The sequence below is a fragment of the Melanotaenia boesemani genome, chromosome 11, assembly GCF_017639745.1.
Source record: "Melanotaenia boesemani isolate fMelBoe1 chromosome 11, fMelBoe1.pri, whole genome shotgun sequence".
Lineage (NCBI taxonomy): Eukaryota > Metazoa > Chordata > Actinopteri > Atheriniformes > Melanotaeniidae > Melanotaenia > Melanotaenia boesemani.
The window spans coordinates 35,567,478-35,595,012 of NC_055692.1; the positions used below are offsets into that span (position 1 = coordinate 35,567,478).

General features: G+C 32.9%; 1 protein-coding gene across 1 annotated transcript in view; it reads right to left on the minus strand.

Moving 5' to 3' along the window:
* Positions 1-26,913, minus strand: part of LOC121648977 (radial spoke head 14 homolog) — a 53,225-nt gene extending 26,312 nt beyond the window's left edge. The window contains exons 1-3 of the mRNA XM_041999505.1: positions 26,797-26,913; positions 23,957-24,041; positions 2,684-2,786 (exon numbers count right to left, since the gene is read on the minus strand). The gene's annotated coding sequence lies outside the window, so the exon portion shown is untranslated. The remainder of the gene's footprint in view (positions 1-2,683; positions 2,787-23,956; positions 24,042-26,796) is intronic.
* Positions 26,914-27,535: the final 622 nt, after the last annotated feature.

Sequence of the window (27,535 nt, forward strand, 5' to 3'; positions counted from 1 at the left end):
TTATCATATTTTAATTTTTATTTTCAAAAGTAGGTCTTGAACAATAGTTTTGCCAGACGAGGTTTCCTCTACTTTGTTTAGTATAAATTACTTCCAGTTCATTTAGTTTGAACTGATCAAGCAGATTAGCCGAGTAGCTAACTCCTGCACATTAACTCTGGATTTCTCTCAGATTAAAAGGCTACAGGACCTCGACCTTAACGTTGGAGGCCTCTTTCTTTTAGAAACACAGGAAAACATCCAGCTAGCTTTGACTTCCAGCTGTCCTTCAGCCTTAATTCTAATGTTACATTAGATAAACATTAGCATCATTTAACTAAATCAGTTTTTAACTTAACAATTCTTTTGCTCATCTGTAGGCTATTAGGTAACGTTCAGTAAATGTGTCATAATACCCTGTAAGACCACCTGAGTTGACAGTTCTCCTGGAGACCCCCTAATGTCTCTCTCTGCCGAGCCTCCGAATCCTCGCAGGTTTTTATTAATCCAACTTCCTCCTCGAGCCATCGGATGTCCTTTAAAAAACGGATGTCCTTTAAAAAACAGTTGCAAAGCTCCTTCATCATGATTATTAGACATATCCAGAGCCATAAGAGTCAGAGGAAATGTCCGGAAGTTTCTAGCAGATTCAGCAATGACTGATGCAGTGAAATACCAGGTTAGAAAAAGCTCCTCATTTATGAGTTTGTGTCTTCTCTCTCCAGTGAAAATACCCGTCACATAATAAGGATAATTCTTCTTTTCTTTAAATCCTTTTCGGATACTATTGTAGTTTTCTTTGCCTTCTTGGTTCTGACTTTGAATTAGGTTCATGATTTCTTGTTGCGTGTCCTTCTCCTTTTCATTCTGATCAAGTCTTTTTCCAACTGGATAAACATACAGATGTTCATCAACAAGAAAAATCCAGTCATTGACCATCAGATATGTGGGCCTGTCTTCTCCATCCTTTCCGTAGTGACTGATTATTTTTCTGATTCGTGCTCCTGAATCAATCAAATAGCAGTTTTTAAGGACTTGGAGCTTCTGGTTGCCATTTAACCAGTTTATATTATTACCATTTTTTTCTAATATTACACACTCATTTTCTATGTTGGGGTTGATAGGGACTCTCTCTGGTGCTTGTTGGTCGGAGTGAAACATTCCCCAAGTCAGGCCTTCAATTTCATTATAGTCCTTTTTTATTTGCTTAACTTCACCAAATTCATTTTGATTAATTTTATTATAACCGTCTTGGTGAATAAAACTCTCTGGTTTCTGTGGCCACATTATTCTGTAGAGTTTACTTCTGTCCTCTGCTGGAGGTCCTGCTTGTCCTTTCTTTTTGGGAGGTTTTAGGAAGTTTGTTTCCTCGGTAAAAACCTGCTCTCCTCTACTTCCAGACTCGTGTCTTCGGATCACCTCTCCGTTCCTGTGGAGAGCTGCCACCACCTTCTTGCTGCCATCGTTGAGTCTCCACTGCGGTCCATCTGGAGAGACGTCCCGACTGATTATGTGTCCCGTCTGAGTGACCTGGATCACAGCGTTCCACAGGTGCAGCTCCGTCTCAATGCCGGCTCCTCTCAGCGTCTTCAGCAGACTTTCTATGAACCGTTGATCCGATCCCACCTCACAGGCCAACACTCTGGTTGTTCTGATTTTATTTCCCACCCTGGAGGTGCTCTGAATGATGCTGGACACATCTCCGTACGAGAACCCTGAAACTCTCATCTCTCCAGACTGGTCTCTGGCTCCGTGGCCCACCAGTACCAGCCTGCTGTTCTCTGACAGAGGTGTTGATTTACCTCCAATCAGTTTCACTTTTTGCTTGTCATCCAGAACATAGACGGAACTCTCTGCTGGATGCTTCTCATAAAGAAAAGATGCAGCTTTTCTGACCACTTCATCGTCCTGTAACATGATTATCTGCTGGTGGTCGTGCTGGCTACTGGGATCCACTTCTCTTTGAGGAATTGGTTTCAGTTTTTGTAAACTGGCCCAGAGAACTCCGAGATCCTGGAAAATAAAACTCAATATTAGTTGATGTGGAGATCTGAAGTTGTTCTGGTCTCAAACAGTGGACATCTTCATTAAATCATTCATCATTAAAGTACTCCTCTCATAAACTCAGATTTATACAAATCTGTAATAAACTTACAGAGAGCAAGATCAGTTTTTACTTTTCATCTGTTTTCACTTTATTTTTTAGAAGTAAACTTTGTTCATGAAAAGCCAAACGTGAAGTTTTAGTCTCAGATTTTGGAGTGAAGCTGTGGAACAAACTGCAGATTTACGGTAACGTCCAAGTTTAATTCAGTTTAAAGGGGAACAAGAAGATGTAGAGACTATAACTGGCCACCAGCTGGTGTCAGTAGGTGTCACCCGGTGTCGTCAGGTGTCAGCAGGTGTTTGCAGTGTCAGTAGGTGTCAGCTGGTGTCAGTAAGTGTCAGCAGGTGTCAGTAAGTGTCGGCAGGTGTCAGTAGGTGTTAGCAAGTGTTAGCAGATGTTGCCCGGTGTCAGCAGGTGTCAGCAGGTGTTAGCAGGTGTCAGCAAGTGTCAGCAAGTGTCAGCAGATGTTAGCAGGTGTCAGCAGGTGTCAGTAGGTATCAGTAGGTGTCAGCAGATGTTAGCAGGTGTCAGCAGGTGTTAGCAGGTGCTAGCAGGTGTTAGCAAGTTGTAGAGCAGCATAAAAAGGCCTGAAGATACCTGGTGTTTGAAGTGTTCCAGAGGACGTGGTCAGATGGTCTGCAGAGACGATAAAGAGCAGTCATATCAGGCCCCAGCTCCTTCCACTCATCCTCTTTAACCTCTGTAATGTAAAAATAGTTTAAATGTTCGTTCAGAATGTTTCATGTCACTGTGGATTTTCTCTTCTGTTCTAGGTCTAAAATATTTATAGAGCTAAAGATCGTCTCATGCAGGTAATTTTTGAACATGAAATCTCTGACTGGTGTAATATAACAGCACCAACATCTGCAGCAAAGTCAGGTGGCTGCATTTTAAACATTATGCAGCAGTTATTTCAGCATGTTTGATGCTGTAGGACAACCATAGTTTTCACAATGAACCTGATCATCTTAGGAAACTTTCATGACCAGGTTTAAAGTGGATGAGGAGAAGATCAGTAGTAGTTTAAAGAAGATTTTTACATAATGGTATTTTTAGGCTGGGATTTATATTAAAAAGTGAAGTTTGGGTTTTCCAGACTAACTACGTAAATGACTAACACATCTCTGTGCTAAGTCTTGGACATTTGTCCTTTAACATGGTACAAATATCATAAAAATATCAGGACTGCTATCTATAAAATACTATAGTTAACTCCTAGCTGCAACAGAACACTGACATGGAAAGGGCGATGTCTAGTTATCTCATCAATTATATAGCATACTCATATCATGATAAATAATATCATATATAATATCATATCATATATCATATATCATATATCATATCATATCATATCATATCATAGCATAGCATAGCATAGCATATCATATCATATCATAGCATATCATATCATATCATATCATATCATATCATATCATAGCATATCATAGCATATCATATCATATCATATCATATGATATCACATCATATCATATCATATGATATCATATCATATCATAGCATATCATATCATATCATATCATAGCATAGCATAGCATAGCATAGCATAGCATATCATATCATATATCATATCATATCATAGCATAGCATATCATATCATATCATAGCATAGCATAGCATATCATATCATATCACATCATATCATAGCATATCATAGCATATCATATCATATCATATCATATCATATAATATCATATATCATATCATATCATAGCATAGCATATCATATATCATATCATATCATAGCATAGCATATCATATCATATCATATCATATCATATAATATCTTATATCATATCATATCATATCATAGCATATCATATCATATATCATATCATATCATATCATAGCATAGCATATCATATCATATCATAGCATATCATATCATATCATATCATATCATAGCATATCATAGCATATCATATCATATCATAGTATATCATAGCATATCATATCATATCATAGCATAGCATAGCATAGCATAGCATAGCATATCATAACATAACATAACATAACATATCATATCATATCATATCATATCATAGCATATCATAGCATATCATATCATATCATAGCAGAGCATAGCATAGCATAGTATATCATAGCATATCATATCATATCATAGCATAACATATCATATCATATCATATCATAGCATATCATAGCATATCATAGCATATCATATCATATCATAGCAGAGCATAGCATAGCATAGTATATCATAGCATATCATATCCTAGCATAGCATAGCATAGCATAGCATATCATATCATATCCTATCATATCATATAATATCATATCATGTCATATTATATCATAGCATATCATAGCATATCATATAGCATATCATAGCATATCATATCATATCATATCATAGCATAGCATAGCATATCATATCGTATCGTATCGTAGCGTAGCGTATCGTAGCGTAGCGTATCGTATCGTATCGTATCGTAGCGTATCGTATCAAATCATAGCATATCATATCATATCATATCATATCATATCATATCATATCATAGCATAGCATATCATAGCATATCATATCATATTATATCATAGCATATCATAGCATATCATATAGCATATCATAGCATATCATATCATATCATATCATATCATATCATAGCATATCATATCATATCATATCATATCATATCATATTATATCATAGCATATCATAGCATATCATATAGCATATCATAGCATATCATATCATATCATATCATAGCATAGCATTGCTATGATAAGATATGATATGATATCATATGATATGATATGCTATGATAAGATATGATATGATATCATATGATATGATATGATATGATATGATATGATATGATATGATATGCTATGATATGCTATATGATATGCTATGCTATGCTATGATATAATATGATATGATATGATATGCTATGATATACTATGATATGATATGCTATGATATGCTATGATATGATATGATATGATATGATATGCTATGATATGATATGATATGATATGCTATGATATGCTATATGATATGCTATGATATGCTATGATATAATATGATATGATATGCTATGATATGCTATGCTATGATATGATATGATATGATATGATATGATATGCTATGATAAGATATGATATGATATCATATGATATGATATGATATGATATGATATGATATGCTATGATATGCTATATGATATGCTATGATATGCTATGATATAATATGATATGATATGATATGCTATGATATGCTATGCTATGATATGATATGATATGATATGCTATGATAAGATATGATATGATATCATATGATATGATATGATGTGATATCATATGATATGACATGATATGATATGATATGCTATGATATGCTATGATATGATATGATATGATATGATATGATATGATATGCTATGCTATGATATGATATGATATGATATATGATATGCTATGCTATGCTATGATATGATATGATATGATCTGATCTGATATGATATGATATGCTATGATATGATATGATATGATATGATATGATATGATATGCTATATGATATGATATGCTATGCTATGCTATGATATGATATGATATATGATATGATATGATATGCTATGATATGATATGATATGATATGATATGATATATGATATTATATGATATGATATGATATGATATGATATGATATGATATGATATGATATGCTATGCTATGATATGATATGATATGATATATGATATGCTATGCTATGATATGATATGATATATGATATTATATGATATGATATGATATGATATGATATGCTATGATATGCTATGATATGATATGATATGATATGCTATGATATGATATGATATGCTATGCTATGATATGATATATGATATGATATGATATGATATGATATGATATGCTATGCTATGCTATGCTATGCTATGATATGATATGATATGATACGATACGCTACGCTACGCTACGATACGCTACGCTACGCTACGATACGCTACGCTACGCTACGATACGATACGATACGCTACGATACGATACGATACGATACGCTATGCTATGATATGATATGATATGATATGAATGAATGAATGAATGAAAAATACTTTATTAATCCCAAAGGGAAATTCAATATTGTAGTAGTAGTAATTTTTTTTTTTTTTTTTTTTTTTTTTTTTATTAAAACAATCACATTAATTAATTAAGGGCTTTGTTCTTCAGCCTGATAGCTGCTGGAAGGAAGGATCTTCTGTATCTCTCTGTCTTGCATCGGACTTGAACAAGCCTCCCACTGAACACACTCTGTTGTTTCGTCACGGCGTTGTGTAGAGGGTGTGAAGGATCTTCCATTATCTTCGTCAGCTTGTACAGAATTCTTTTTTTGATGATCAACTCCAGCGGCTCCAGAGTTACTCCAAGCACAGAACCAGCTTTCTTGATCAGTTTGTTAATTCTTTTTAAGTCTCTGGTTCTGATGCCGCTGCCCCAGCAGATTGCTGCAAAGCTGATTGCACTTTCAACAACAGACCTGTAGAACATTTGCAACATTTTGGTGCAGATGTTAAAAGATCTCAGCTTCCTTAAGAAGTAGAGTCTGCTCTGACCTTTCTTGTAAATGTACTCAGTGTTGCTTTTCCACTCAAGTCTGTTGTCCAGCTGAACTCCAAGGTACTTGTATTCCTCCACCACCTCCACCTCCTCTCCCATGATGGAAACACTTCTATGTGTGTTCTTGTTCCTCCTGAAGTCAACAATCATCTCCTTTGTTTTCTTGGTATTCAAGATGAGATGATTGTCACCGCACCATTTCACAAACTGACCGACCAGTTCTCTGTACTCTGCTTCTTGTCCATCACTGATACACCCAACAACTGCTGAGTCATCAGAGTATTTCTGCAGATGACAGAACTCAGAGTTGTACTGGAAGTCTGAGGTGTACAGCGTGAATAGAAATGGTGAAAGTACAGTCCCTTGTGGTGTTCCAGTGCAGCTGACCACCATCTCAGACACACAACCTTTCAGTCTCACAAACTGTGGTCTGTTTGTGAGGTAGTCGTAAATCCAGGTGGTTGTGGAGGGATCCACCTGGAATTTCTGCAGCTTCTCACACAGTAGAGCAGGCTGAATCGTATTAAAAGCACTTGAGAAATCAAAGAACATGACCCTCAAAGTGCTGCCTGACTGGTCCAGATGAGAGTGGGCTCTCTGAAGCAGGTATATGATTGCATCTTCAACCCCAAGCCCATTACGGTATGCAAACTGTAATGGGTCCTGAAAGGTGTTCACCTGCTTGCTGAGGTGAGCCAGTAAGAGTCTCTCCAGGACTTTCATGACGTGAGATGTCAGGGCGACTGGTCTGTAGTCTTTTGGTTCAGCTGGTTGTGGTTTTTTAGGCACTGGAACAAGGCAGGATGTTTTCCACAGCACCGGGATTCTTTTCTGGCTCAGGCTGGTGTTGAACAGGTGCTGGAGAATCGGACATAGCTGTTTTGAGCAGGTCTTGAGAACTCTGGGACTGACACCATCTGGACCTGCAGCCTTGTTCTGGTTCAGTTTCACCAGTTGTTGCATGACTTGGTTACAGGAGACAGACAGAGTGGAGGTGGAGGCAGAGGAGGTTTCAGGAAGTCCTGATGTGGAGGGAGATGAGGTTGTGTCCAGGTCCTTGACTGAGCTGCAGGGTGACAGAGTGGAGGTGTGACAGGAAAGCTGTGGGCTCATGGAGGGTGTGTGGCTAGTTGGGGTTGAAGCAGGAGGTGAGCTAAACCTATTGAAGAACATGTTCAGTTCATTCGCTCTGTCCAGACCTCCATCAGTCTGATCCTCCTTTATCCCGAAGCCAGTGATCTTCTTCATTCCTGACCACACATCCCTCACATTGTTTTTCTGAAGCTGACTTTCCAACTTCTTCCTGTAGTCCTCCTTGCACTTCTTCGTTTGTGTTTTAAGTTGTTTTTGTGTGGACTTCAATAACTCCCTGTCTCCATCCCTAAAAGCTTTCTTTTTGATGTTCAGCAGCTTTTTCAGGTCACTGGTGATCCAGGGTTTGTTATTGGGGGAAGCACCTCACTGTTCTTGTTGGAACGGTGCTGTCCACACAGAAGTTAATATAATCTGTCACACACTCAGTCAAGGCATTGATGTCATCTCCATGAGGTTCACATAGGACGTTCCAGTCTGTAGCCTCGAAGCATCCTCTCAGAGCATCTTCAGCTTCATTAGACCAGGTTCTAATAGCCTTTCTAATGACTGGTTGTTGCTGAACGATGGGCTTGTAGGAGGAGGAGAGAAGAACTAGGTTATGGTCTGATCTTCCTAAAGGTGGCAGGGCAAAGGAGCTGTATGCATTTTTAATATTTGCATAAAATAAGTCCAACGTTTTGTTTTCTCTGGTGGAGCAGCTGACAAACTGTTGGAAAGTTGGTAGAGTTGCAGAGAGGGAGATGTTAAAATCTCCAGAGATCGCCACAAATGCGTTTGGATGTTGTGTTTGAAGCCTAGCCACTACAGAGTTAATGACATCACAGGCTGCGTCTGGAGCGGTACCAGGTGATATATATACCGCTACCAGAATAACGCATGTGAACTCTCTGGGTAAATAATACGGGCGGAGACTCACAGCTAGCAGTTCAATGTCTCTTTTGCAGATCTTCTCTTTAACAGTGACATGTTCAGGATGACACCAGCGCTGGTTTACCAGCACCGCAATTCCACCTCCCTTCAGCTTCCCGCTGAGTTGTTTATTGCGGTCTGCACAGATCGTCCTGAAGCCGTGTACAGACGCATTACAGTCTGGGATGTGTTCATGCAGCCATGTCTCGGTGAAGCACATAATACTGCACTCTCTGTATTCTTTAAGAGACCTGGTTAGCACCTGAAGTTCATCAATTTTGTTAACTAGCGATCTCACGTTTCCCATAACAACCGTTGGAAGAAACGGTTTGAATCGCCACCGTTTTTCTCTCTGCCTCGCTCCTGCCCTGCATCCTCTTCTCTTTCGTTTCAACTCCGTTGGGATTTGAAGTGTTGTTTCACTGATAATCTTGAGTTTACTACAATTGCTGCTGCCACCTAGCGGCGCATTCTAGAAAAAAGAAAAAAAAAAAAAAAAAAAAAAAAAAATACTATGCTATGCTATGCTCTGCTATGATATGTTATGATATGCTATGATATGGTATGATATGATATATATAGCATATCATATCATGTCATATCATAGCATAGCATAGCATAGCATAGCATAGCATATCATATCATATCATATATCATATCATATCATAGCATAGCATATCATATCATATCATATCATATCATAGCATATCATATCATATCATATCATATCATATCATAGCATATCATAGCATATCATATCATATCATATCATATCATATAATATCATATATCATATCATATCATAGCATAGCATATCATATATCATATCATATCATAGCAGAGCATATCATATCATATCATATCATATCATATCATATCATATCATATATCATATCATATCATAGCATATCATATCATATATCATATCATATCATAGCATAGCATATCATATCATACCATAGCATATCATATCATATCATATCATATCATATCATATCATAGCATATCATAGCATATCATAGCATATCATATCATATCATATCATATCACATCATATCATAGTATATCATATCATATCATATCATATCATAGCATAGCATAGCATAGCATATCATATCATATCATAGGATATCATATCATAGCATAACATAGCATAGCATATCGTATCGTATCGTATCGTATCGTAGCGTATCGTATGATATCATATCATATCATATCATAGCATAGCATAGCATAGCATATCATATCATATCATATGATATCACATCATATCATATCATATGATATCATATCATAGCATAGCATAGCATAGCATATCATATCATATCATATATCATATCATATCATAGCATAGCATATCATATCATATCATATCATAGCATATCATATCATATCATATCATATCATATCATATCATAGCATATCATAGCATATCATATCATATCATATCATATCATATAATATCATATATCATATCATATCATAGCATAGCATATCATATATCATATCATATCATAGCAGAGCATATCATATCATATCATATCATATCATATCATATATCATATCATATCATAGCATATCATATCATATATCATATCATATCATAGCATAGCATATCATATCATACCATAGCATATCATATCATATCATATCATATCATATCATATCATAGCATATCATAGCATATCATAGCATATCATATCATATCATATCATATCACATCATATCATAGTATATCATATCATATCATAGCATAGCATAGCATAGCATAGCATATCATATCATATCATATCATATCATATCATAGGATATCATATCATAGCATAACATAGCATAGCATATCGTATCGTATCGTATCGTATCGTATCGTAGCGTATCGTATGATATCATATCATATCATATCATAGCATAGCATAGCATATCATATCATATCATATCATATCATAGCATATCATATCATCTATCATATCATATCATAGCATATCATATCATATCATAGCATAGCATAGCATAGCATATCATAGCATATCATATCATATTATATCATATCATAACATATCATAGCATATCATATCATATCATATCATATCATATAATATCATATATCATATCATATCATAGCATAGCATATCATATCATATAATATCATATATCATATCATATCATAGCATATCATATCATATATCATATCATATCATATCATAGTATATCATATCCATCATATCATATAATATCATATCATATCATATTATATCATAGCATATCATAGCATATCATATAGCATATCATAGCATATCATATCATATCATATCATAGCATAGCATAGCATATCATATCATATCATATCATATCATAGCATAGCATAGCATATCATATCATATCATATCATAGGATATCATATCATAGCATATCATAGCATAGCATATCGTATCGTATCGTATCGTAACGTAGCGTATCGTATGATATCATATCATATCATATCATATCATATCATAGCATAGCATAGCATATCATATCATATCATATCATAGCATATCATATCATATATCATATCATATCATAGCATAGCATAGCATAGCATATCATATCATATCATATCATAGCATAGCATATCATAGCATATCATATCATATTATATCATAGCATATCATAGCATATCATATATCATATCATATCATATCATATCATATCATAGCATTTCATATGATATCGTATCATATCATAGCATATCATAGCATATCATAGCATATCATATCATATCATATCATATGATATCACATCATATCATATCATATGATATCATATCATATCATATCATAGCATATCATATCATATCATATCATATCATATCATATCATATCATATAATAGCATATCATATCATAGCATATCATATCAGATCATATCATATCATATCATATCATAACATATCATATCATATCATATCATATCATATCATATCATATCATAGCATATCATATCATATCATATCATATCATATCATAGTATATCATAGCATATCATATCATAGCATAGCATAGCATAGCATAGTATATCATAGCATATCATATCATATCATATCATATCATAGCATAGCATAGCATAGCATAGCATATCATGTCATATCCTATCAGATCATATAATATCATATCATATCATATTATATCATAGCATATCATAGCATATCATATAGCATATCATAGCATATCATATCATATCATAGCATAGCATATCATATCATATCATATCATATCATATCATAGCATAGCATATCATAGCATATCATATCATATCATATCATATCATAGCGTATCGTATCGTAGCGTATCGTAGCGTATCGTATCGTATCGTATCGTAGCGTATCGTATCATATCATATCATATCATATCATATCATATCATAGCATATCATATCATATCATAGCATAGCGTAGCATAGCATAGCATATCATATCATATCATAGCATATCATATCATATACCATATCATATCATAGCATAGCATATCCTATCATATCATATCATATCATATCATATCATAGCATATCATATCATATCATATCATAGCATATCATAGCATATCATATCATATCATATCATATCATATAATATCATATATCATATCATATCATAGCATAGCATATCATATATCATATCATAGCATAGCATATCATATCATATCATATCATATCATATCATATCATATATCATATCATATCATAGCATATCATATCATATATCATATCATAGCATATCATATCATATATCATATCATATCATAGCATAGCATATCATATCATATCATAGCATATCATATCATATCATATCATAGCATAGCATATCATATCATATCATATCATATCATATCATCATATAATAGCATATCATATCATATCATATCATATCATAGCATTTCATATCATATCGTATCATATCATAGCATATCATAGCATATCATATCATATCATATCATATGATATCACATCATATCATATCATATGATATCATATCATATCATAGCATATCATATCATATCATATCATATCATATCATATCATAGCATATCATAGCATATCAGATCATATCATATCATATCATAACATATCATATCATATCATATCATATCATATCATAGCATATCATATCATATCATAGTATATCATATCATATCATATCATAGCATAGCATAGCATAGCATATCATATCATATATCATATCATATCATAGCATAGCATATCATATCATATCATATCATATCATAGCATATCATATCATATCATATCATATCATATAATATCATATATCATATCATATCATAGCATAGCATATCATATATCATATCATATCATAGCATAGCATATCATATCATATCATATCATATCATATAATATCATATATCATATCATATCATATCATAGCATATCATATCATATATCATATCATATCATAGCATATCATATCATATCATAGCATATCATATCATATCATAGCATATCATAGCATATCATATATCACATCATATCATAGTATATCATATCATATCATAGCATAGCATAGCATAGCATAGCATAGCATATCATATCATATCATATCATATCATAGGATATCATATCATAGCATAACATAGCATAGCATATCGTATCATATCATATCATATCATAGCATATCATATCATCTATCATATCATATCATAGCATATCATATCATATCATATCATAGCATAGCATAGCATAGCATAGCATATCATAGCATATCATATCATATTATATCATATCATAACATATCATATCATCTATCATATCATATCATAGCATATCATATCATATCATATCATAGCATAGCATAGCATAGCATATCATATCATATCATATCATATCATATCATAGCATATCATATCATCTATCATATCATATCATAGCATATCATATCATATCATATCATAGCATAGCATAGCATAGCATATCATAGCATATCATATCATATTATATCATATCATAACATATCATAGCATATCATATCATATCATATCATATCATATCATATAATATCATATATCATATCATATCATATCATAGCATAGCATATCATATATCATATCATATCATATCATATCATATCATAGCATAGCATATCATATCATATAATATCATATATCATATCATATCATAGCATATTATATCATATATCATATCATATCATAGCATAGCATATCATATCATATCATATCATATCATAGCATAGTATATCATATCCATCATATCATATAATATCATATCATATCATATTATATCATAGCATATCATAGCATATCATATAGCATATCATAGCATATCATATCAAATCATATCATAGCATAGCATATCATATCATATCATATCATATCATATCATAGCATAGCATAGCATAGCATATCATATCATATCATAGGATATCATATCATAGCATATCATAGCATAGCATATCGTATCGTATCGTATCGTAACGTAGCGTATCGTATGATATCATATCATATCATATCATATCATATCATAGCATATCATATCATATCATAGCATAGCATAGCATAGCATAGCATATCATATCATATCATAGCATAGCATATCATATCATATATCATATCATATCATAGCATAGCATATCATATCATATCATATCATATCATATCATAGCATAGCATATCATAGCATATCATATCATATCATATTATATCATAGCATATCATAGCATATCATATATCATATCATATCATATCATAGCATTTCATATGATATCGTATCATATCATAGCATATCATAGCATATCATAGCATATCATATCATATCATATCATATGATATCACATCATATCATATCATATGATATCATATCATATCATAGCATATCATATCATATCATATCATATCATATCATAGCATATCATATCATAGTATATCATAGCATATCATATCATATCATAGCATAGCGTAGCATAGCATAGCATATCATATCATATCATAGTATATCATAGCATATCATATCATAGCATAGCATAGCATAGCATAGTATATCATAGCATATCATATCATATCATATCATATCATAGCATAGCATAGCATAGCATAGCATATCATGTCATATCCTATCAGATCATATAATATCATATCATATCATATTATATCATAGCATATCATAGCATATCATATAGCATATCATAGCATATCATATCATATCATAGCATAGCATATCATATCATATCATATCATATCATATCATAGCATAGCATATCATAGCATATCATATCATATCATATCATATCATAGCGTATCGTATCGTAGCGTATCGTAGCGTATCGTATCGTATCGTATCGTATCGTAGCGTATCGTATCATATCATATCATATCATATCATATCATATCATAGCATATCATATCATATCATAGCATAGCGTAGCATAGCATAGCATATCATATCATATCATAGCATATCATATCATATACCATATCATATCATAGCATAGCATATCCTATCATATCATATCATATCATATCATATCATATCATAGCATATCATATCATATCATATCATAGCATATCATAGCATATCATATCATATCATATCATATCATATAATATCATATATCATATCATATCATAGCATAGCATATCATATATCATATCATAGCATAGCATATCATATCATATCATATCATATCATATCATATCATATATCATATCATATCATAGCATATCATATCATATATCATATCATAGCATATCATATCATATATCATATCATATCATATCATAGCATAGCATATCATATCATATCATAGCATATCATATCATATCATATCATAGCATAGCATATCATATCATATCATATCATATCATATCATATCATCATATAATAGCATATCATATCATATCATATCATATCATATCATAGCATTTCATATCATATCGTATCATATCATAGCATATCATAGCATATCATATCATATCATATCATATGATATCACATCATATCATATCATATGATATCATATCATATCATAGCATATCATATCATATCATATCATATCATATCATATCATATCATATCATATCATAGCATATCATAGCATATCAGATCATATCATATCATATCATAACATATCATATCATATCATATCATATCATATCATAGCATATCATATCATATCATAGTATATCATATCATATCATATCATAGCATAGCATAGCATAGCATATCATATCATATATCATATCATATCATAGCATAGCATATCATATCATATCATATCATATCATAGCATATCATATCATATCATATCATATCATATAATATCATATATCATATCATATCATAGCATAGCATATCATATATCATATCATATCATAGCATAGCATATCATATCATATCATATCATATCATATCATATAATATCATATATCATATCATATCATATCATAGCATATCATATCATATATCATATCATAGCATAGCATATCATATCATATCATAGCATATCATATCATATCATAGCATATCATAGCATATCATAGCATATCATATCATATCATATCATATCATATCACATCATATCATAGTATATCATATCATATCATAGCATAGCATAGCATAGCATAGCATATCATATCATATCATATCATAGGATATCATATCATAGCATAACATAGCATAGCATATCGTATCATATCATATCATATCATAGCATATCATATCATCTATCATATCATATCATAGCATATCATATCATATCATATCATAGCATAGCATAGCATAGCATAGCATATCATAGCATATCATATCATATTATATCATATCATAACATATCATATCATCTATCATATCATATCATAGCATATCATATCATATCATATCATAGCATAGCATAGCATAGCATATCATATCATATCATATCATATCATATCATAGCATATCATATCATCTATCATATCATATCATAGCATATCATATCATATCATATCATAGCATAGCATAGCATAGCATATCATAGCATATCATATCATATTATATCATATCATAACATATCATAGCATATCATATCATATCATATCATATCATATCATATAATATCATATATCATATCATATCATAGCATAGCATATCATATATCATATCATATCATATCATATCATATCATAGCATAGCATATCATATCATATAATATCATATATCATATCATATCATAGCATATTATATCATATATCATATCATATCATAGCATAGCATATCATATCATATCATATCATATCATATCATAGCATAGTATATCATATCCATCATATCATATAATATCATATCATATCATATTATATCATAGCATATCATAGCATATCATATAGCATATCATAGCATATCATATCAAATCATATCATAGCATAGCATATCATATCATATCATATCATATCATATCATATCATAGCATAGCATAGCATAGCATATCATATCATATCATAGGATATCATATCATAGCATATCATAGCATAGCATATCGTATCGTATCGTATCGTAACGTAGCGTATCGTATGATATCATATCATATCATATCATATCATATCATAGCATATCATATCATATCATAGCATAGCATAGCATAGCATAGCATATCATATCATATCATAGCATAGCATATCATATCATATATCATATCATATCATAGCATAGCATATCATATCATATCATATCATATCATATCATATCATAGCATAGCATATCATAGCATATCATATCATATCATATTATATCATAGCATATCATAGCATATCATATATCATATCATATCATATCATATCATATCATATCATATCATAGCATTTCATATGATATCGTATCATATCATAGCATATCATAGCATATCATAGCATATCATATCATATCATATCATATGATATCACATCATATCATATCATATGATATCATATCATATCATAGCATATCATATCATATCATATCATATCATAGCATATCATATCATATCATATCATATCATATCATATCATATCATATCATATCATAGTATGTCATAGCATATCATATCATATCATAGCATAGCATAGCATAGCATAGTATATCATAGCATATCATATCATATCATAGCATAGCATAGCATAGCATAGCATATCATGTCATATCCTATCAGATCATATAATATCATATCATATCATATTATATCATAGCATATCATAGCATATCATATAGCATATCATAGCATATGATATCATATCATAGCATAGCATAGCATATCATATCATATCATATCATATCATATCATAGCATATCATATCATATCATATCATAGCGTAGCGTAGCGGAGCGTATCGTATCGTATCGTATCGTATCGTATCGTAGCGTATCGTATCGTATCGTAGCGTATCGTAGCGTAGCGTAGCGTATCATATCGTATCGTAGCGTATCATATCATATCATATCATATCATATCATATCATATCATAGCATATCATATCATATCATAGCATAGCGTAGCATAGCATAGCATATCATATCATATCATAGCATATCATATCATATATCATATCATATCATAGCATAGCATATCCTATCATATCATATCATATCATATCATATCATATCATATCATAGCATATCATATCATATCATATCATAGCATATCATAGCATATCATATCATATCATATCATATCATATAATATCATATATCATATCATATCATATCATAGCATAGCATAGCATATCATATATCATATCATATCATAGCATAGCATATCATATCATATCATATCATATCATATATCATATCATATCATATCATATCATAGCATATCATATCATATATCATATCATAGCATATCATATAATATATCATATCATATCATAGCATAGCATATCATATCATATCATAGCATATCATAGCATATCATATAGCATATCATAGCATATCATGTCATATCATAGCATAGCATAGCATATCATATCATATCATATCATATCATATCATATCATAGCATATCATATCGTATCGTATCGTAGCGTAGCGTAGCGTATCGTATCGTATCGTATCGTAGCGTATCGTAGCGTAGCGTATCGTAGCGTAGCGTATCGTATCGTATCGTATCGTAGCGTATCATATCATATCATATCATATCATATCATAGCATATCATATCATATCATAGCATAGCGTAGCATAGCATAGCATATCATATCATATCATAGCATATCATATCATATATCATATCATATCATAGCATAGCATATCCTATCATATCATATCATATCATATCATATCATATCATAGCATATCATATCATATCATATCATAGCATATCATAGCATATCATATCATATCATATCATATCATATCATATAATATCATATATCATATCATATCATATCATAGCATAGCATAGCATATCATATATCATATCATATCATAGCATAGCATATCATATCATATCATATCATATCATATATCATATCATATCATATCATAGCATATCATATCATATATCATATCATAGCATATCATATAATATATCATATCATATCATAGCATAGCATATCATATCATATCATAGCATATCATAGCATATCATATAGCATATCATAGCATATCATGTCATATCATAGCATAGCATAGCATATCATATCATATCATATCATATCATATCATATCATAGCATATCATATCGTATCGTATCGTATCGTAGCGTAGCGTAGCGTATCGTATCGTATCGTATCGTAGCGTATCGTAGCGTAGCGTATCGTAGCGTAGCGTATCGTATCGTATCGTATCGTAGCGTATCATATCATATCATATCATATCATAGCATATCATATCATATCATAGCATAGCGTAGCATAGCATAGCATATCATATCATATCATAGCATATCATATCATATATCATATCATATCATAGCATAGCATATCCTATCATATCATATCATATCATATCATATCATATCATAGCATATCATATCATATCATATCATAGCATATCATAGCATATCATATCATATCATATCATATAATATCATATATCATATCATATCATAGCATAGCATAGCATATCATATATCATATCATATCATAGCATAGCATATCATATCATATCATATCATATATCATATCATATCATATCATATCATAGCATATCATATCATATATCATATCATAGCATATCATATAATATATCATATCATATCATAGCATAGCATATCATATCATATCATAGCATATCATATCATATCATATCATATCATAGCATATCATATCATATCATATCATATCATATCATATGATATGATATCATATGATATCATATCATATCATAGCATATCATATCATATCATATCATATCATATCATATCATAGCATATCATATCATAGCATATCATATCAGATCATATCATATCATATCATATCATAACATATCATATCATATCATATCATATCATATCATAGCATATCATATCATATCATATCATATCATATCATAGTATATCATAGCATATCATATCATATCATAGCATAGCATAGCATAGCATAGTATATCATAGCATATCATATCATATCATATCATAGCATAGCATAGCATATCATATCATATCCTATCATATCATATAATATCATATCATATCATATTATATCATAGCATATCATAGCATATCATATAGCATATCATAGCATATCATATCATATCATATCATAGCATATCATATCATATCATATCATATCATATCATATCATATCATATCATAGCATATCATATCATATCATATCATAGCATATCATATCATATCATATCATAGCATAGCATAGCATATCATATCATATCATAGCGTATCGTATCGTAGCGTACCGTAGCGTAGCGTATCGTATCGTATCGTATCGTATCGTAGCGTAGCGTATCGTATCATATCATATCATATCATATCATATCATATCATAGCATATCATATCATATCATATCATAGCATAGCGTAGCATAGCATAGCATATCATATCATATCATAGCATATCATATCATATCATATATCATATCATATCATAGCATAGCATATCCTATCATATCATATCATATCATATCATAGCATATCATATCATATCATATCATATCATATCATAGCATATCATAGCATATCATATCATATCATATCATATCATATCATATCATGTCATATCATATCATAGCATATCATATCATATCATAGCATAGCATATCATATCATATCATATCATATCATATCATATCATAGCATATCATATCATATATCATATCATATCATAGCATATCATATCATATATCATATCATAGCATATCATATCATAGCATATCATATCATATCATATCATAGCATATCATAGCATATCATATCATAGCATAGCATATCATATCATAGCATAGCATAGCATAGCATATCATATCATAGCATAGCATAGCATAGCATAGCATAGCATATCATATCATATCATAGCATAGCATAGCATAGCATATCATATCATAGCATATCATATCATATCATATCATATCATATCATATCATATATCATATCATAGCATATCATATCATATCATAGCATATCATAGCATATCATATCATATATCATATCATATATCATAAAATAACTAAACATCTTGCAGGTGTATTAGACGCAGGGTTTGTGGAGTGTTTTTTGTGATGGAAAATTAAGATGAGCAGAAATTAAGATAATTTATTAACTTGTTGGTGTGTTGTAATGTTGGCTATCATCACGTTAGATCAGTTGAGTTCATGCCATCTTTACAATCCAAACACATCTTTCCTGAACAGATGACGCCATCGACCCATCTCTCCATTAACATTGCTTACACAAGTTTCTGAGCATGCTTCATGGCTTCTGTATTTAGTGTATTTCTGTGGCAGCGTTACAGCACCACCTATAGGCCTATCAGATGTACTACAGTGTTTTCACTGGTTCAATGTATTTTAATAAAAGGACAAAGTACAGGGGTCTCATTTATAAAACTGTGCGTAGGATTCTTACTAAAAGTGTACTTACGCCCAAAACCGGAAGTTGGCGTACGCCATAAAATATTCTGATTTATAAAACCGTGCGTACGCACAGGTGCAAGCAATTTCCCCTTTATAAATCACACTCGTCCTTGAAGTTTGCGCAGGTGAATTTGGCTCATGTTCCGCCCACTACACACCCATTTCCACCATAAATGGTCAATGCAAAGTACCTCAGCGTGTATTAAAATGAGCCAGCTGATCCATGTTGTGATCCATGAACAACGGCAACCGCAGGAAAGCGAACCAAAAAATGCAACTTCACAGAGGCAGAAATCGATGCATTAGTGAGTGAGGTGGAGAGTCGAAAAATTATTTTGTTTGGTAGCCACAGTAGTGGCGTGACAAATAAGAGTAAGTGTCGTGAGTGGCAACACATAGTTACCTCAGTTAACTCTGTGAGCGGAACAGAGCGGACCATGGCGAGATCAAAAAGAAACCATCAATGAACTGAAGGAAATCAGAACAACACTGCATAATTTGTGTGACATTATGTTCGACATTCCAAACACATTAAAAGAGCTTGTGAAAAAGTGAACCTTATTGTCTGCTTAATCGCTGCATGACCTGCTCACGGAGCCGTGCCCCGTGTTGGAACTCCCTGTGTCTGGGAGGGGGCTGTGGGTGAGGGTCGGCATTCCGAGGAGGGGGGAGGCCAGGAGGTAGTTGGATGCCGTGCCTCAGTGCCAGGTTGTGCAGCACGCCCCACGCCCTCACGATCCTGCGCACCTTTTGGGGATGGTACAATAATCTACCCCCTGACGCATCCAGACACCGCCACCGGCATTTTAAAAGGCCGATGGCGCGCTCTACAGTTGAGCGCGCACGGGAGTGAGCGGTATTGAACAGGGTCTCCTCTGCGCTCTGGGGGTTTGGGAAGGGGGTCAGGAGCCAGCGCCGGAGGGGGTAGCCACTGTCCCCTGCATTTCAATGAAACAGTGCATCAGTGGTCTGCATCTGGCTAAGCTGGTTGTCAATATAAAGTTATTGTCTTACCAAGAAGCCAGCCATCACGTACAGCGCCTGCCTGCAGTCTCTTCTCTACACTGCTTTGCGCTAGGATGTAAGAGTCATGTGTAGAGCCAGGCCATCGTGCAACTACATTTGTCAACATCATGTTGGATTGACATATGACTTGAACATTGATAGTATGCACATGCTTCCTATTGACATACATGAATTCATCGACATATGGGGCCCTTATAGCAATATGAGTGCAGTCAATTGCGCCGATTACATTAGGAAAACCGGACATTGCTGCAAATTGCCTTTTAATGTCGGCCTGTTCTCCTGCAATATAGGGAAATTGGATGTGGAAGAGTGTAGCAGGACGCATAGACAGCGGAGACGGGTTATGAGCTCTTGCCGGGTTGAAGTCATGCACGCTGACCAGTGAGCCGAAATCACATCTGCGGTCATACAGCCAGAGCGCAAAATTAATTGGAGACATGGTGACAGGACCCCACGCTGCCACAAGAGGACTCTGGATGCAGTGTGTTGTTAATTCCCCACCTCTCCATCTGTGTCGCCAATTCCCCCAGCCTCCAAAACCAGCGTACGCATGGGTCAGAGCTGCCGTGAAAGACCGCACATTTTCACGTCAAGTTTGTTTTTTATAAATCACAACCTTTGCGTGAAAAGAGGCGTACGCCAGTTTCAGGCCCCATTTTGTGCGTACGCAACGATTATAAATGAGACCCCAGATCTGTTCTGCAGGAAAGCCTCACTAATAAAATGGCAGGAAAACACTGATCCTGGGTGTGGATGGGAGACATGGGAGAGAAGGCAGGCCTTAAGTTACTGAAATTAGCTGCTTTTTAGGGGACTTTGACCACATTACACCAGGTCCTGCTACAAAACTAACAGAGGATGTTCAGATCTGGTCTGATTTATTCCACACAGCTTCTAGATTCATTAACACAGTTTCTGATTTGTTAATCTTATATTTATTCAAATGCAAATAAGTTTTATAGATTTCTTTTAGCTTCTGTTTAGCTTCTTGTTTTAAATTTTTAAGTCTGTAAGAGAAGGCAGATCTTAATGGAAACAAAGTTCAACACATTTTTGATATTTTTGCCATGAATGGGTTGGAAAAGATGCTTTTATGTCTGTGTTTTTTAAACCAGTTGAAAGTTCACAGAGTCATTTTCTGTGAACCTTCTGTTTTAGTTGTGAATGTTAGAAACACTCATACCGAACTGCCGGCTGAGGCTGAGGAGGACAAAGAGGATCATGAGCTGCAGAGTCCTTCCTTTTTTTTTATCTGTGCTGCCATCATCCTGCAAAATACATGAACACACAGAAACTGACTGACAACAAAACAAGCTAAAACAATAAACTGTAGCCAAACTAATTAAAACCTCATTATATGGAGAATCAAAATGGCCTAAACTAAAAATATATACAGATATATAAAAAAAAATTTATGTGCCAATAAATTACACAACAAATAATTTATCTGTTAAGAAACCTTTTAAACATGACACAAATTTATATATATTTAGTCATTTTCAATAGTTTTAATTTAACTTTGGGTTAATATTGCTATGTATTTACTTTTCTATGTCCTTTGCAGTTCAGTTTATTTGGTGATTTTTACATCTTCTTTGCTCCTTTATCGTTATGCCTGTATTTATTTCTGTATTATTTTCCTTTTATATTTTTGTATTCCCCAAAATATTTGTGTTATTTATATCATAGCATTTTATTTTTTTTTAATATTGCTTTCAGTCGGTCATATTTACATCCTCATTATTTTTAATCTTGCATTTTCTTCCTTTTCCAAGCATATTTATTTCAACGTCTCCTTTTTACATTTCTTTATGCATTTCTGCCTCATTATGTAAAAGAGGAGGTGGTCATTCAAGGCATGTCCTTGGAGCAGATCCTGGCCTCTTGTTCTGTCAACACTGAGCAGGTCACAGGTTGTTAGTGCAGGGAGAGCTGTGCAGCCTGCCTGGCTCTGTGGCCTTGGGAGCGAAATTATTAAGGTTTAAGCTGGTACATCTCCAGCAGAAATGGCTGACTTTCAACAGCAGAATATACAGGATCTTCTCTTTTAGCTGAAAAATCACACAATTGCTGAAGGTCACAACTAAAATTCAGAGAACCTTCCCTGAAAATAATGAACAGAAATAGTTTCAGTGACCATGAAGACCATAAAAATGCAGGGTTAGGGTTAACATGTTGTGAGTTGCCTAACTGAGTAACTGAGTAATTTTAATTCAGTTGAGTTAAATGTATCAAAAAATAAATAAATAAAATGTTAGATGAAAATAAAATACATAAATAAATCATTTGGGGGATTACTAAAGGAAAATAATACAGAAATAAATACAGGCATAAAAATAAAGAAAGATTTTTTTTTTAAAAAAAAAACATCAAATAAATAAATTGAACCAAAAATGACACAGAAAAGTAAATAAATAAGAATATTAACACAAAGGTGAATTAAAACAATTAAAATGGCAAAAGAAATATAATTTTCTATAAATATATATGTCATGTTTTATAGGCTTCTTAGTGGAAAAACATTCTGTTTTATTATTTTTGTATAATTTTTTGGCACTTTGGCAATTTGTTTATTGAGCCATTTTTATATTTCTGTACTTATTTTTAATTTTGGCTATTTTGGCTCTCCCTACATATAAGGTATAAGGGTATGTTAGTCGTCTGGAGTTCATTTACAACATTAAACCACAGAGCTGGAAGGAAACTGTATAAGAAGATAAAGGAAAAATCCTTGTATGCTGTTTCTGTTTATACCTGACATTCATTTTCTAGAGGTTTTATAGAATAAATCCATTTATCATAAGCAGTTTAGCTGCTTGGTGCAGCATGAAGTTAGAAAGTTTTAAGTCCCGATCCCTTCACTACATGTTATTCCTCTTTTTCTGCATGTCTCTCGCTATGAAAAAATAACCCAACAACAAAGAGCCAAATGCATATTATGATACTGTTACATATATTATGATCATTTAAATTGGTTCAGGTGAGAGATTAAAGTTAGAAGTGAGGTGATCAGATCAAATGTATTTATAAAGCTATTTTCATACCCAAAAGCAGCACAGTGTTTCACATGATAACAACAAAAGAAGCCTTCACATACCCAGGTATAAACACACACCTAATCTTTCATAATCTCTCACACACACTCATACACATAACCCCCCAGCCACCCAGACAAGGGTGTTCACTGCAGCACCAACCCTGCAGACTGAGCAGGTAAAGCCCCCGGGGTGGAGGATCCCCATGAGGAGAAACACAGGGGTTAAAATAAAAGCTCAGAAGTAAAATCAAAGATCAAATAAACTTAAAAACAATGACAAAAAAGAACAAGTATAAAATGTAGATGGAAAAGAGTTTATAAAACAGAGCAGAGAAAGTTAAATATGTTGTGTTTAAAAGAAGCAATAAGTACACAATTAAACAAAACTAGATAATAATAATGATAATAATAATAATAATAATAATAATAATAATAATAATAATACATAGGAAGAAAATAAAAAAAAGAACAAGAACAAATTACTATTATGAAATGAATTTCATAAACACATTAATTTAAAAACCAGGGAAAAAACATCATTTTCGAGCTGTGAATGACAGGATTACAGATCAGATCTAGTCTAGACGGCAGTTTTACAGTTTTCATGATGCAGGAGCAGAGATCTGGATCCATTAGCAGTTCTGAAGCTTGAATTAAATGCTCCAAATGGATGTGAAAATTTTGGTTTTACTTGATAGCATTTGGGACGAGAAAATCAAAAACTCATAATTTATTCTTGACTTAATCTAATTTAACAGTCAGATGCAAACCTGAACTCACATTTAGTCTTCACTGGGCCAAAAGTTAAAGAAGTAAAAGAATAAGAAGGAACAAGTCAAGTGAGATAACTTTGTTTAAACAGTGAAAACGGAAACAACAGATTTTATATTTGGAAGGTGAACAAAAATGAGTTAGTTCTGTTTAGTAGACATAGATGAGGTGACCATAAAAATAGAATAAAGTAGAAAATAAAGGATTCCACTCACCCAGACGATGGAAAAGACACCGTGGACCGAGAGGATGCTGCTGGTGGAAGCGTTGATATACCAGCTGAGACGCTGGAATAAACAAATGAGAGCTTCAGATCTGATGCAGCGCTGGTTGATGATGAACTTATATAACCTCTGTATCAGTCAGAATTACTTATTGACTATGAAAAGTCAAAAGACACACAGAGTAGCCACCTTATCTCTGTTAACCTTTGTGGATAAGCTGCAGCTGGTTTGCCTCTGAGCGGAGAAGGAGGCAGACGCAGAGGAGAAACAGCCATGTTTGAGGAGGAAGCTGATAAAGTCATCCATCAACAAGCAGCTGATTCTGTAACGATGAGTTGATGTAAAGCCTGTTACACACAAAGATTATTAGACTGTTTTTGTCCCGATTTTGCTTCTTCCCGACCAAGGCCATCAAACTCCCGATTATCACGAGTCTTATAAGATTTTTCAGTATAATTATCATTTGGTTTGAGGTGTGTTACGAGCAGATTTGTCCAGATAATCCGCTCCGAAACAGGTTGTAGCCGAGAATCAGAAATATTGAACATGTTCAATATTTATAACCGGGTATCTTCATATGTGTGAGGAACGCCGACGACTGGTACATTCTGACTGCGTGGATGGTGACGTGAGCTGGAATGCAGCCAGTCAGAGGGCGAGCTGACTGGGGAACAAGTAAGTAAACAAAGTCCATGTTCACGCCGCCTCCAGTCTGCTATTTTTTTCAGTT